The sequence below is a fragment of the Lynx canadensis genome, chromosome B1 (assembly GCF_007474595.2).
Source record: "Lynx canadensis isolate LIC74 chromosome B1, mLynCan4.pri.v2, whole genome shotgun sequence".
Lineage (NCBI taxonomy): Eukaryota > Metazoa > Chordata > Mammalia > Carnivora > Felidae > Lynx > Lynx canadensis.
Window position 1 is genome coordinate 112,238,255 of NC_044306.2, and position 15,283 is coordinate 112,253,537.

Sequence of the window (15,283 nt, forward strand, 5' to 3'; positions counted from 1 at the left end):
CAGTGACATGAAGTTTCACGAAGGTCTACGTTCTCCCCTCAGTTGTTGTTCTGCCCAAGAGCTCTTAGATGATTGAGGGGCAACATAAACACACATGAGCTGGTACAGGACAAGGACTATTTCATGTTGAGTTTTTAAAAAATAACTTAATTTTTTTCATAGAACATGATATCTATAACTACACATGATTTTGTTTTATTATTAACATCTTAATATATTTGAATAAAATTTCAGAAATCACAAAATGTCACATTAGAATAATGCACTTTTAGAAAAAAATGTTCTGTTAGATGCTTAGAAAGCTGGACTGTTTTGTCTTTTATTGTGTGATTTTGTAAGCTATTTGCCTACGAAAGTAAATCTTATTTCAAGATACCTGTCATCACTGTACTCTTTAAAATAAGAAACATTTCTATTATGAATGGAAAAAAATTGTTTAACATAAAAATGATTCCTAAAACCACTTAATTGAAACAACATTTTTGTCAAGTATTTTTGTCTTCTGGGCCATAGCTATAGGGTATACATTTTATTTAGAATATAATTATTTTTATCAAAATCAGTTGTTTGGTAGAGCCAGTTCACTCTTACAACTGTGTGGTAGGTAAAAGCACAGATTTCTCTTCACCCGACTAGTCCAGTAGAAGACTATTCTCTCAAGTGGGTTTGCATCTTCTGTGATTGTGAACCATGATCCACCAGGTGGGAGAGGGCAAGATTATAAATTCCACTTATGTTGATGTTCATCTAAATGGGAAAAGAATGAAAGTTGAGAGTATTTAGTATGTCTTCTGACCCTTCCACTCTCCCTGTGTCTGATCTTCAGATAATGCTTCTCGAAGTTAAGGAAGTGTAGGCGTTTTGACGATAGCATGCTCGCATATTTGTTCATGTTCAGCTTATGGTGAAGCATTGTGGTGTTACAAGGTGTCATTGATTTTGTAACGATAAAACCAAGACTTTTAAATGCCGGCATCTTTAGTATTGTGTGGAATGACCAAGAAAATCTTTTTACCACACAGAAATTCTTTGGCTATCTCATGAATTGCCAAAGATGAGTTATACGCTTTTTTTTTTTTTTTTTAAATTGAAAAGCACTCCAGTTTTCCTGATTTTTTTTTTTTTTTTTTTTGGTGTGTGATACCAAGTGGATGATGATACCATGCTACCTAATAGGTACTACATAAATAATATACAAGATGAAGTTTAAATGGTTTAAACAGTGTTTAAAAGATTAAGTCCACTTAAAATAAGCTTGTGGTTTTGGAGAAAGTATTTTGTTTGTTTGTTTTTCAAGTTTATTTATTTTGAGAGAGAGAGAGAGAGAGACAGAAAGAGAGAGAGAGAACATGTGTGCACACAAGTGGGGGAGGGACAGGGGAGGAGGGGGAGAGAAAGAATCCCAAGCAGGTTCCAAACCATCAGCGCAGAGCCCAACACAGGACTCAAACTCACAGACTGTGAGATCATGATCCAAGCCAAAATAGGGTTGGACACTTAACTGACTGAGCCACCCAGGCTCCCCAGCACTGCTCTGTTTTTAATTCTTTGGGGGCATATATCTAGGAGTAGAATTGGGGGATCATATGGTAACTGTGTTGAACTTTTTGAGGAATTGCCAAATTATTTTCCATAGTGACTAAACCATTTTGCATTCCCACCAGCAGTACATGAGGGCTCCATTTTCAAGGAGTATACTTTAAAAATAAACAAATGCACTCGTGTTAGTGGTGCCTGCCCAAATGTTTTTCACTGACTGGAAATAAAAATATGAAAAGTCTGGAGCCTACTCCAGAGAAAGCCCTTTGGCCCCATGTGAGGTGAGTATATGATCACATATGTTTGTAGGATGGAATAGGGCTGGGACACTGTAGTTGTGGGAAGCAGGGTCTGACTCTCTTTGGCCTCAGCTTTTTCATCTGTAAATGAGAAGTTTCTACAGTGAGATTGTAGAGTATCCCTAAGAGCTCTGTAGGCCACTAGTCACTTATTATTCCTCAGGCTCTATTCTGATGAGCATTTACATTTTATACATGAGAAGAATGAAAATAAATCACAATCTGACTTCTTATGAATTGTACAAAAATTACATGTACTATTTGCTTCTCTCCCTCTCAGCACACTGGGCTGCATTGCAGTTATCTTACTGTAGATGCCTTTATTGCTAATGCAGCATCTTTTTTCTTTAGGGCACCATGGAATAAAAACAATCATAACAATACAGAGAAGCTCCCTCATGTAAGGCACATAATGCATTCTTTACAAACATAATTTTTACTCAAGTCTCATTAGAACCCATCTCTCCTTTATAAAGAAGGGATCTGAAGCTGACATAACTTAACAAACTTGCCTAAAGAACAAAGTAGAAGAGCTTGAATTAGAATACAGGTTGGTCTGATCTCAAGATAACTGTTCTTTCCATTTCATTTCAATGCCCTGCCGAGTCATTTTACCCAGCAACTTTCTGACCTTGGCTTGATTTAGCTTTATTATACATAGGGCACTGCTGAATTGTAAAGTATCACTAGCCGCATGAATAGGAGATTCTTTTCTAGAAATCCTTAATAATGCCTAAAATGATTTCAGGCAACCTAAGGAGACTCTGTCTCTCTGTATTCCTTCTCCCCTAAGGCAGGTAGATGAGGATTTGTTTGTTGCTTTTCATTAAGCCCATTCTTTTGTAAGTTTGTACATTTACTTCTGGTCCAGAAAAACAGAGATGCATTAAGCCAGTAAGTCTCAGGAGCTCAATTCCCGAGACTAATCATTCTGTATTATAAAAGAGCCATGTTCCTCTTATATAACCATTGTACATTTCCTACGCTGCATTCAATCAAAGAATTTACAAAGATCAGGAAACCCTGTTGGGAGCTCTAGAAATACAAACTGAAGGCAGGGACAATGAAACCCTCCTGCAAAATCATCTTGATAAAGAAAAGTGTCAAAATAGTGAGAAAATCACAGGCCAGGCCTTTAGAATCCTGGGCACCAAGTTTTAATAATATGACAACATAGAACAAGTATACATTGTTATTTACCACAAATGCCACTATCTAAGCATTGTGTTCATTGTTTATAAGATTCAAAACTAACAAGAGAAGTATTCTTCAGGAGTTCAGTGAATCAGGCAATGGGCCTCCAATACTACTACTGAACCCACTTAACAAGTCCCCATAGTAATTTAGTAGCTGTTTTCTCCAAAGACCATGTATTACTTACTTCTCTTGTCATCTCTGATGCCCAGCACCATACCTGGCAGACAGGAATTGCTCAATAAAGGTATGAAGAAATAATGGATAAAAGAAGCAAAGATGAAATTGTTTCTTAAGGCAAAAGCTTTTTATTATGCATGTTTTAATGACTTTGCTTTAGATTTAGTATGCTTTTAATATGAAGGAGGATATTCTAGAATGGTACAGATATAATTACATATTTTTAACTCTATGAAGAAGAAGGCTCTAGAAGAAGAGAAGACACCCATAGATGATGCTTCTGCTGGCTACCTTCCTTCTGCTGATTTCTCAGGTGCACTTTGTGCCTTCACTCTGCTCTCAACCTACGTGATGGGCCTGGAATGGGCTGCATTAATGGTTTCCCTTGCCTCTGGGTTTTGGTTGGATTAGACCAAGGCAGTCATAGCAAGAGACCAGATGGCAAGAGGAGAGTGAGTCAGATTATTTATCCTCTTTACTTCCTCCCCATGGGATCATGGTGCGCTGACTGCATGACCTTTTCAGGTGGACTTTGCCAGACCCATCTCTGTCTCCAGGTTCCCATAACTGCTCCTTCCACTCATTCTTTCAGTTCTTGGGAATTTACGTGCCACAGAGAATGTACTCAATGGTGTTCAGGCTTGTTTTCTCAGCTTTCATGAACACATTTATTATTTTTTAATTGTAATAAGATAATTCATTAGGATCTCTTTACATTTATCCATTATTTATACTTCTTCAGGAAAAATAACATAGTTACTACTAATCTGAAACCCCCAAATACACATTTTACCTACATGTTTTTACATGTCTTTATAAGGCAATGTTTTAAATGTAGGGTTTCTTTTGGGGATTCCTGGTGGCTCAGTCGGTAAAGCATCTGACTCTTGATTTCAGCTCAGGTCATGATGTCACATTTGGAGGATCAAGCACCACATTGGGCTCTGTACTGAGCATGGAGCCTGCTTGGGATTCTTTCCCCCTCTCTCTCTGCTCCTCTCCCACACTAGCACTCTCTTTCTCAATCAAAACAAATAAATAAACATTAAAAAATAAATGTAGGGTTACTTTGGAATACACTAATCTGTCAGTAGGACAGATTGCATTATTTCTTATGAAATTCTGTAGTTCTATTGTCCACTCAATAATATAATTGCTATGAAGCCAACGTTGTTACTTTTAGCTACAGATGCAAGATCATAGGTTCTGTTGTCAAACTACCTGGGTTCCAAATCCTGACTCCAACACTAACTTGAAATTTTTAGAAATTTACTTGTTTTCACATCCATAATATGTAAATTACACTAGTGTATTTATTTTTGTGTTTTGGGAAAGGCTGAGTATAAAGCACTTAACCCCCTCCCTGGCAAGGGGAAAACACATTATGTATGTTCCCTGCTATTGTTATTTGCTACAACATCTCTATCATCATCAGAGAGTGTCAGTTACCTGCAATTTGTTAAGATCTCTAATTTTAAAATGCTTTATTTATTTCTATGGAAATCCTTTGAAAATACACCTTATTCTTTTCTTCATTTTTAAGATAAAGACCACCTTGTCTTGGTGACCAGGCTCATTTTAACAAACATTAATTTTTATTGACTCATTATACATTTGTAGATATTAAGGTGTTTTGCTTTACTCAATTCTTTACTAAATGCCAACAAAAGGAAACTGCTCTATAACCAAGAAAGTGTTAAATACCAATTCTAAAAACATTTTTGGGTTCTTTATGAATTATACAGACAATAAGTTCCATAGGATTGCTGTGGATTTTAGTGATTAAAGAAGGCTTTATAGATGGGATTTCAGCTGGATCTGGAAAAATGGACTTATTTTTACTAATCCTCAGATGAAGTGAATCCGTTTACACTGTGGGCTCAGTCAGTTTCAGGTGAATGCTCTCCAACAGTCACCTGGGGATAAGCCTATCATGCCAGAGAAACGTAGGCTAGAAGAGTTTCCTAACAACACGGAGCACGAACTGGCCTGCCTCTGGAATTTGGATAGAGTATTGTAGGTGCATATCCCTGGCATCAAGCTACCACTCCAAAGAAAGCAATGTTTTCCTCTTCTTCCCTCTTGGAGGACAGTGCTCTGATGTACTGGAGAAGAAGAAAGGAACTAACATAAGAAACATTAACTTATGTTTCAGGTATGTCAAGCAAGCCTTAGGATTATTAAACTCACAGGATGATATCTCAATTCTCCGCTTTGTCAAGAGTATACTTGAAATGGATCATGTGTTTAACAGTGAAGTGATATTTAGATAACTGTGCCCTGTTAAAAATTTGTTTTGCCAGGAGCAGAAATAGAGGAGTTGAGCTAAAAGTCCAAATATGAGATGAGCTTCACAAATAATTCGATGATTGTTGTTGGGGGAAGTGTCCAAATTAAAAAAAAAACATAGGAGAAAGGGCAGTGGAAGATCAAAGTGGACAGGGAAGCAGAGAGCTGGAAGGGCAAAGCCTGGCCCTTCCATTGTGTGCGTGTGCAGCCAATATCTCTGCGCTTTGATGATGCTGATGGAGGATTATAAGCTTCCTATGGTATTTTTGGAGAAACTCTGAAAATCGTTTTTTCTAAATTCAGGTTAGGTTGACTATAAGAGGATTAACTGTGTCTGTATCAAAAAGGCTTTCAGGGATATAGGGATTTTAAGGCACTTGAAATAATCCCTGCAGAGCAGGCAAGAAAATAGTATCTTTACTTTAATCAAGTAAAAGATATTATTAAGGAATCACACATGATGGATACAGTTCAATTTATTACAAAATTATCTGCTTAGCAAAATTAAGCAATACTTTATGAAGGAAGCTTTATGTATATAATTTTTTCATGTATTGATGTACCATTTGTCTCAGCATATCTGTTGCTTACAATTTTAAAAAAATGTCATTTGCTATTTTTAATTTATTTTTTGCTCTCTCTCTCTCTCTCTCTCTCTCTCTCTCTCTCTCATCCCCCCACCTCCTGGTTGTATAGAAGTGCAGTATAATGTGAGAGTTGAGAGTCTGATTGTGGAGTGAGGTAGATCTAGATTCATATTGAATCCTGGGCTACTCATTCCATATATGCCTTTCAAGTTACTTAGTTTCTCTGCCTCAGTTTCCTGATTAGTAAAGTGAGGATACCAACACATATCTCACTGTTTTGGTGACAATCCAATATGGTAATATATGTAAGGTGCTTAAGTGGATAAATATTGTGGCACATAAATATTGTGGAATATATAAGAGCTCGTACTTTTTTATTCCTCATATGAGCTTTCATGATGATTCTGCTGACAGTTCATACTCCATATTTGTTGTACAAGCAAATTTATATTTACGTTTCCCAGTTTCAGTTTTGCAGTTTGATACAGGTGATGATGGTGATGATGATTGCCTGTAAACAGATAAGACAATTGAGCCTCAGAGGTTTTAAGTCATAAACAGAAGTAACTGCTAAATAGAATAATTAAAATATGAAATTAGTGCACCCAATTTTAAGTGACTGAGATTATTTTTCTCTTAAGTGGTATATAGAGTGAGCAGTATGGAAAATGAAAAAGGAAAGAGTGATTTTTTAAAAAAAATCAATATGGTGTTATCACTTATAACTCATTTCCCTGATTCTGTTGTCCTGTGACTAAAACATCGTGTCTTCATCTCTAAGGGCTCACAGACAGTGGCAGGAGAAATACATGTTGCGTGTATGGAAAAGCACACAAAAGGGGAAATGGGCAAGTATTTTCAATGCACCACTTTAAGGAATGAGATTTTTTACTGTTGCCCAGAGAGTTCTTAAAATATGGGGCATACCACATAAAATATAATTTAAAGGAGCTCTCCCATCCCTCTGAGATAAGCAAATGGCTATAGGGATTTTATCCAGCTTAGAAGGCAAAGCCAGGACACTTTCAGCCTCATTCATATCCTTGAAGGGAACTGTGGAATAGGGTATTTTATTTGGCTTCATTTCTACTGGCAGAAAAAAAAAAGAAGAAGAAAGAAAGACACAGTATCAGCTCAACAGGATTTTTCAGGTCTTAAGGATTAACCATTGAAAAGAAAGACAATTTTATTAAAACTTCTTCACTTTAACCATCTATAAAGGATTGATTTGAGCTATAGATTCCAAGAGGTTTTAAATTAGGTAGCAGAATCATTTGTCTTTACAAAATCAACCAGTCAGGGCATCAAAATCTAAACTCCTTGGGAAAAATAATGCTATATTTCTTTCAGTTGAGTATTTCTATACTGAGGACAAGATTAGAAGTTATGACATTGGTTAGGAAAAGCTGCTGTTTTTTACTTCAAGTCCACAACGTCACCTATCTTTTATTTCACCTACAAATGCTTTATGTACTTTTTTAAATGAAAGATAGGATAAATACATCATTTTTTTTAATTTAGCAGGTTTCAAAATGAGTCAGTTTCCTAGCATTCTCAAAAAGTGACCAATACATGTGAATTTAAACATGCAGTCTGTTACAGTTATTATCCACATGGATACCTGTATTGTCCCAAGCCTGTTTTACTGTCCCAAGAAATCTCTCTTGGATTCTGAGTCTTTTGGACATACCCTCAATGGGTTCTGACAGCTTTCTTACTTGTGTACAAAACTCATCCTGTATACTTGCTACCCAGCCACTTCTTAAGGAGCCTGGCTTACTTATAGGGGGCAACAATTTTTAGATGCCACAGTTGAATGTTGGAGAAACCAAACATTTTCTGTAAGATATTTAGCACAGCTTATTATCTGAAATCTTTAAATTATTATAATTATACTTAAGTACCAAACCAGAGTAATTTATTTTTATTTGTATTTTTTATCTTTAATTTTTATTTATTTATTTTTTTTTTACCTTTGACCTCCTTCACCCATTTCTCCCACCTCCCAATCCTCACCTATGGCAACCACCAGTCTGTTCTCTATATCTATGATCTTGTTTCCCTCCCACCTCAAATTCCATATGTGAGAGAGATCATACGGTATTTGTCTTTCTCTGTCTGACTTATTTCACTTAGCACAATGCCCTCGAGGTCTATCCATGTTATTGCAAATGGTAATATTTCATTATTTTTTACTGCTGAATAATATCCCTCTCTCTCTCTCTCTCTCTCTCTCTCTCTGTGTGTGTGTGTGTGTGTGTGTGTGTGTGTGTGTGCGTGTGTGTACCACAATTTCTTTATCCATTCATTGATAGGCATGCAGGTTGTTTCCATATTTTGACTATTGGAAATAATGCTGCTATAAACATGCAGTTATATACATTTTTTGAGTTCGTGTTTTAATTTCCTTCTGATAAATACCCAGAATTGGAATTGCTGGATCATGTGGTAAGACCTACTTTTAATTTTTTGAAGAAAGTCTTCACTGTTTTCCATAGTGGCTGCCCAATTTTCATTCCCATCAGCCATGCACAAGAGTTCCCTTTTCTTTACATCCTTGCTAACACTTATTATTTCCTGACTTTGATTATAGCCATTATAACATGTGTGAGGAGATACCTCACACATGATTTGCATTTTCTGATGGTTAAAGATGTTGAACATCTTTTCATGTGCAACATGGCTTTTTATTAATGGTTTTAATTTTATTAATGGCTTCATTTTCTGTGCAGATTTTAGTTTGCTGTAGCCTCTCATATTTATTTGAACTTTGGTTGCCTTTACTTTTGGCATCAGATTTAAAAAATTCATCACCAAGACCTATGTCAAGTTGCTTACCACCTATGTTTTCTTCTAGGAGTTTTATGGTTTCAGGTTTTGTGTTCAAGTCTTTAATTCATTTTTTTTTTTAATTTTTTTTTTCAACGTTTATTTATTTCTGGGACAGAGAGAGACAGAGCATGAACGGGGGAGGGGCAGAGAGAGAGGGAGACACAGAATCGGAAACAGGCTCCAGGCTCTGAGCCATCAGCCCAGAGCCCGACGCGGGGCTCGAACTCACGGACTGTGAGATCGTGACCTGGCTGAAGTCGGACGCTTAACCGACTGCGCCACCCAGGCGCCCCTTTAATTCATTTTTTAATCCATTAATTTTTGTAAATACTATTAGATAGTGGTCCAGTTACACTCTTTTGCATAAGGCTTGCCAGTTTTTTCATCATGATTTATTGAAGAGACTGTCCTTTCCCTATTGCATATTCTTGACTTCTTTGTTGTATATTTATTGACTAAATATTTGTGGGCCTATTTCTGGGCTTTCTATTCTATTCCATTCAATTTTTTTTTCCTTAATGCTTTATAGCTTTCAGTATGCAGGTCTTTTACCTCCTTGGTTAAATTCATTCTTAGGTGATTTATTCTTTTTGATTCAATTGTTAATGAGATTTTTCTTCTTAACTTCTCTGATAGTTTGTTATTTTTGTGTGTATTGATTTTGTATCCTTCAACTTTTAATTATGTTGACTAAAAGTGGTGAGAGTGAGCATCCTAGTTTTTGGTCTTGGAAGAAACACTTTTTCACTATTGAGTGTGATATTAGTTGTAGCCTTTTCATATACGGCATTTATTATGTTAAGGTACATTCTCTTCCTACCCACTTTGTGGAGAGTTTTTTTAAAATCATAATTGGATGTTAAACTTTGTCAAATGCTTTTAAAAATATATATATTTGTTTTTGAGAGACAGAGAGAGCATGAGCAGGGGAGGGGCAGAAAGAGAGGGAGAGAGAGCCCCAAACAGGCTCCATGTTTATTGCAGAGCCTGACATGGGGCTTGATTCCATAACAATGAGATTATGACTGAGCCAAAATCAAAATTCAGACTTTCAACTGACTGAGCTACCCAAGCACCCCTTGGCAAATGTTTTTTATGCATTTTTAAGATGGTCAAATGATTTCTATCCATTTTTTATTACTAATAATTTATTTATATTTTAAATTTATATCCAAGTTAGTTAGCATATGGTGCAACAATGATTTCAGGAGTAGATTCCTTAATGCCCCTTACCCATTTAACACATCCCCCCTCCCACAACCCCTCCAGCAACCCTCTGTTTGTCATTTATATTTAAAAGTCTCTTATGTTTCGTCCCCATCCCTGTTTTTATATTATTTTTGCTTCCTTTCCCTTATGTCCCATCTGTGTTGTATCTTAAAGTCCTCATATGAGTCAAGTCATATGATATTTGTCTTTTTCAGACTAATTCTGCTTAACATAATACCCTCTAGTTCCATCCATGTAGTTGCAAATAGCAAGATTCATTCTTTTTGATTGCTAAGTAATACTACATTGTATATGTGTGTGTGTGTGTGTGTGTGTGTGTGTGTGTGTGTGTGTGTATCACATCTTCTTTATCCATTCATCTGTCAATGGACATTTAGGCTCTTTCCATATTTTGGCTATTGTCGATAGTGCTGCTATAAACATTGGGGTGCAGGTGCCCCTTCAAACAGCATACCTATATCCCTTGGATATAGCAATTGCTGTGTCATAGTGTAGTTCTATTTTTAATTTCTTGAGGAACCTCCATACTGTTTTCCAGAGTAGCTGCACCAGTTTGCATTCCCACCAAAAATGCAAAAGAGATCCTCTTTCTCTGCATCCTCACCAACATCTGTTGTTGCCTGAGGTGTTAATGTTAGCCATTCTGACAGGTGTGAGGTTGTATCTCATTGTGGTTTTGATTTGTATTTCCCTCATGATGAGTGATGTTGAGCATTTTTTCCTGTGTCAGTTGGCCATCTGGATGTCTTCTTTAGAGAAGTGTCTATTCCTCTCTTTTGCCCATGTCTTCACTAGATTGTATTTTTGGGTGTTGAGTTTGATAATTTCTCTATAATTTCTCTCAGTAGCCTTTTAGTTTTGCTAATTGTTTCTTTCACTCTGCAGAAGGTTTTTATTTTGATGAGGTCCCAATAGTTCATTTTTGCTTGGGTTTTCCTTGCCTCTGGAGACGTGTTGAGTAAGAAGTTGCTGTGGCTGAGGTCAAAGAGTTTTTCGCCTGCTTTCTACTCAAGGATTTTGATGGCTTCCTGTTTTCCATTTAGGTCTGTCATGCATTTTGGGTTTATTTTTGTGTATGGTGTAAGAAAGTGGTCCAGGTTCATTCTTCTGCATGTTGCTGTCCAGTTTTCCCAGCACCACTTGCTGAAGAGACTGTCTTTATTCCACTGGGTATTCTTTTTTTTTAAATATATTTTTTTCAACGTTTATTTTTATTTTTGGGACAGAGAGAGACAGAGCATGAACGGGGGAGGGGCAGAGAGAGAGGGAGACACAGAATCGGAAACAGGCTCCAGGCTCCGAGCCATCAGCCCAGAGCCTGACGCGGGGCTCGAACTCACGGACCGCGAGATCGTGACCTGGCTGAAGTCGGACGCTTAACCGACTGCGCCACCCAGGCGCCCCTCCACTGGGTATTCTTTCCTGCTTTGTCAAAGATTAGTTGCCCATACGTTTGTGGGTCCATTTGTGGATTCTTTATTCTGTTCCATTGATCTGAGTGTCTGTTCTTGTGCCAGTACCATACTGTCTTGATGATTACAGCTTTGTAATACAGTTTGAAGTCTGGGATTGTGATGCCTCCCCTGTTAGTTTTCTTTTCCAAGATTGCTATGGCTATTCGGGGTCCTTTCTGGTTCCATACAAATTTTAGGATTATTTGTTCTAGCTCTGTGAAGAATGATAGGATGGGTATTGCATTGAATATGCAGATTGCTTTGGGTAGTGTTGACATTTTAACAATATTTGTTCTTCCTATCCAGGAGCATGGAATATTTTTCCATTTTTTTGTGTCTTCTTCAATTTCTTTCATAAGCTTTCTATAGTTTTCAGTGTATAAATTTTTCACCTCTTTGGTTAGATTTATTCCTAGGTGTTTTATGGGTTTTGGTGCAATTATAATTGGAATCAATAGATTCCTTGATTTCTCTTTCTGTTGCTTCATTGTTGGTGTATAGGAATGCAACTGATTTCTGTGCACTGATTTTATATCCTACGACTTTTCTGAATGCGTGGATCAGTTCTAGCAGTTTATTGGTGGAATCTTTTGGGTTTTCCATATAGACTATCATGTCATCTGCAAAGAGTGAAATTTTAACCTCCTCCTGGCCAATTTGGATGCCTTTTATTTCTTTGTGTACTCTGATTGCTGAGGCTAAGGCTTCCAATAGTGTGTTGAATAACAGTGACAAGAGTGGACATCCCTGTCTTGTTCCTGACTTTAGGGGAAAAGCTCTGTTTTTCTCCACTGAGGATGATATTAGCAGTGGGTCTTTCATATATGGCTTTTTGATCTCGAGATATAATCTTTCTATCCCTACTTTCTTAAGGGTTTTTATCAAGAAAGGATGCTATATTTTGTCAAATGCTTTCTCTGCATCTATTGAGAGGATCATGTGGTTATTGTCCTTTCTTTTACTGATGTGATGGATCACATTGATTGTTTTGCAGATATTGAACCAGCCCTGCATCCCAGGTATAAATCCCACTTGGTCATGGTGAATAATTTTTTTAATGTATTGTTGGATCCGGTTGGCTAGTATCTTGTTGAGGATTTTTGCATCCATGTTCATCAGGGAAATTGGTTTATAGTTCTCCTTTTTAGTGGGGTCTTTGGTTTTGGAATCAAGGTAATGCTGGCTTTATAGAACGAGTTTGAAGTTTCTATTTTTTGGGGGACATTCCATTTCTATTTTTTTGGGACAACTTCAAGAGAATGGGTGTTAACTGTTCTTTAAATGTTTGGTAGAATTCCCCTGGAAAGCCATCTGGCCCTGGACTCTTGTTTTTTGGGAGATTGTTGATTACTAATTAAATTTCTTTATGGGTTATGGGTCTGTTCATATTTTCTATTTCTTCCTGTTTCAATTTTTGTAGTTTATATGTTTCTAGGAATTTGTGCATTTCTTCCAGTTTGCCCATTTGATTGGCGTATAATTGCTTGTAATAGTCTCTTCTTATTGTTTGTATTTCTGCTGTATTTTTTGTGATCTTTCCTCTTTCATCCTTGATTGTATTTATTTATGTCTTTTCTTTTTGATCGAATTGGCTAGGGGTTTATCAATTTTGTCAATTCTTTCAAAGAACCAGCTTCTGGTTTCATTGATCTGTTCTATTGTGTTTTTGGTTTCAATAGCATTGATTTCTTTTCTAATCTTTATTTCCTGTGTTCTGCTGGTTTTGGGTTTTATTTGCTGTTCTTTTTCCAGCTCCTTAAGGTGTAAGATTAGATTGTGTATCTGAGACTTTTCTTCCTTCTGTAGGAAGGCCTGGATTGCTATATACTTCCCTCTTATGACTACCTTTGTTGTGTCCCACAGGTTTTGGGCTGTGGTGTTATCACTTTCATTGGCTCTTATGTACTTTTTAGTTTCCTCTTTAACCTCTTGGCTAGCCCATTCATTCTTTAGTAGGATGGTCTCTGGTCTCCAAGTATCTGTTCTATTTCCAAATTTTTTCTTGTGGTTGATTTTGAGTTTCATAGCGTTGTGGTCTGAAAATATGCATGGTATGATCTCGATCTTTTTGTACTTGTTGAGGGCTGATTTATGTCCCAGTATGTTATCTATCCTGGAGAACATTCCATGTGCACTGGAGAATAATATGTATTCTGCTACTTTAGGATGAAATGTTCTGAATATATCTGTTAAGACCATCCAGTTCAATGTGTCATTCAAAGCCATTGTTTCCTTGTTGATTTTCTGTTTAGATGATCTGTCCATTGTTGTAAGTGGGGTGTTGAAGTCCCCTACTATAATGGTATTATTATCAATGAATTTCTTTGTTCGTGATTAATTCATTTATATATTTGGGTGCTCTCACATTTGGAGCATAAATGTTTACAATTGCTAGATCTTGGTGGATAGACCCCTTAATTATGACATAATTCCCTTCGTCATCTCTTGTTACAGTCTTTATTTTAAAGTCTATATTGTATGGCTACTCTGGCTTTCTTTTGTTGACATTAGCATGATAGATGGTTTTCCATCCCCTTACTTTCAATCTGAAGGTGTCTTTAGGTCTAAAGTGGGTCTCTTGTGAACAGCATATACATGGATCTTGTTTCTTATCCATTCTGTTACCCTGTGTCTTTTGATTGGAGCATTTAGTCCATTGACATTTAGAGTGAGTACTGAAAGATATGAATTTGTTGCCATTATGTTTCTTGTAGAGTTGGAGTTTCTGGTGGTGTTCTCTGGTCCTTTCTAGTCTTTGTTGCTTTTGGTCTTTTTTTTTTTTTTTCATATTTTCTCGCCTCAGAAAGTCCCCCTTAAAATTTCTTGCAGGGATGGTTTAGTGGTCACGAACTCCTTAGCTTTTGTTTGTCTGGGAAACTTTTAATATATCTTTCTATTTTGAATGATAGCCTTGCTGGATAAAGAATTCTTGGCTGCATATTTTTCAGATTCAGCACATTGAATATATCCTGCCACTCCTTTCTGGCCTGCCAAGTTTCTGTGGATAGGTCTGCTGCAAACCTGATCTGTCTTCCCTTGTAGGTGAAGGACTTTTTTTCCCTCACTGCTTTCATGATTCTTTCCTTACCTAAATATTTTATGAATTTGACTATGATATGCCTTGTTGATAGTCGGTTTTTGTTGACTCTAATGGGAATTCTCTGTGCTTCCTGGATTTGATGTCTTTGTCTTTCCCCAGGTTAGGAAAGTTTTCCATTATGATTTGCTCACATAACCTTTTTATCCCTTTCTCTTGCTCTTCATCTTCTGGGACCCTTATTCATCATTTTGAAGGAAGAAAAGGAATTAATAAGGTCAAAAAAATTAAAATTAAAAAATTAAAAACAACACACAATAAATCAAATAAAGGATGTTAGATCCTAGGTGTGTTTTGGTCTGGTTGTTAAAGGAGCTTGATATATTAGAGTAAAAAGGGAAAGATAGGAAAAGAATAAAAAAAAGGAAAATGTTTGAAAATTTTAAAAACTGAATTCAATGAAATAGAATAAAATGAAATGGTGGAAGTAAAATAGAAGTTGAAAAATTTACAAAAAATGTAAAAAATATTGTAGATCAAAATTAGAGAAAAATATTTTTAATAAAAATGGAAAATAAACATTTTTTTTCTTTCTGTATTCAAGAATAAGAAAAGAAAATTAAAAAAAACATTGAATAGATG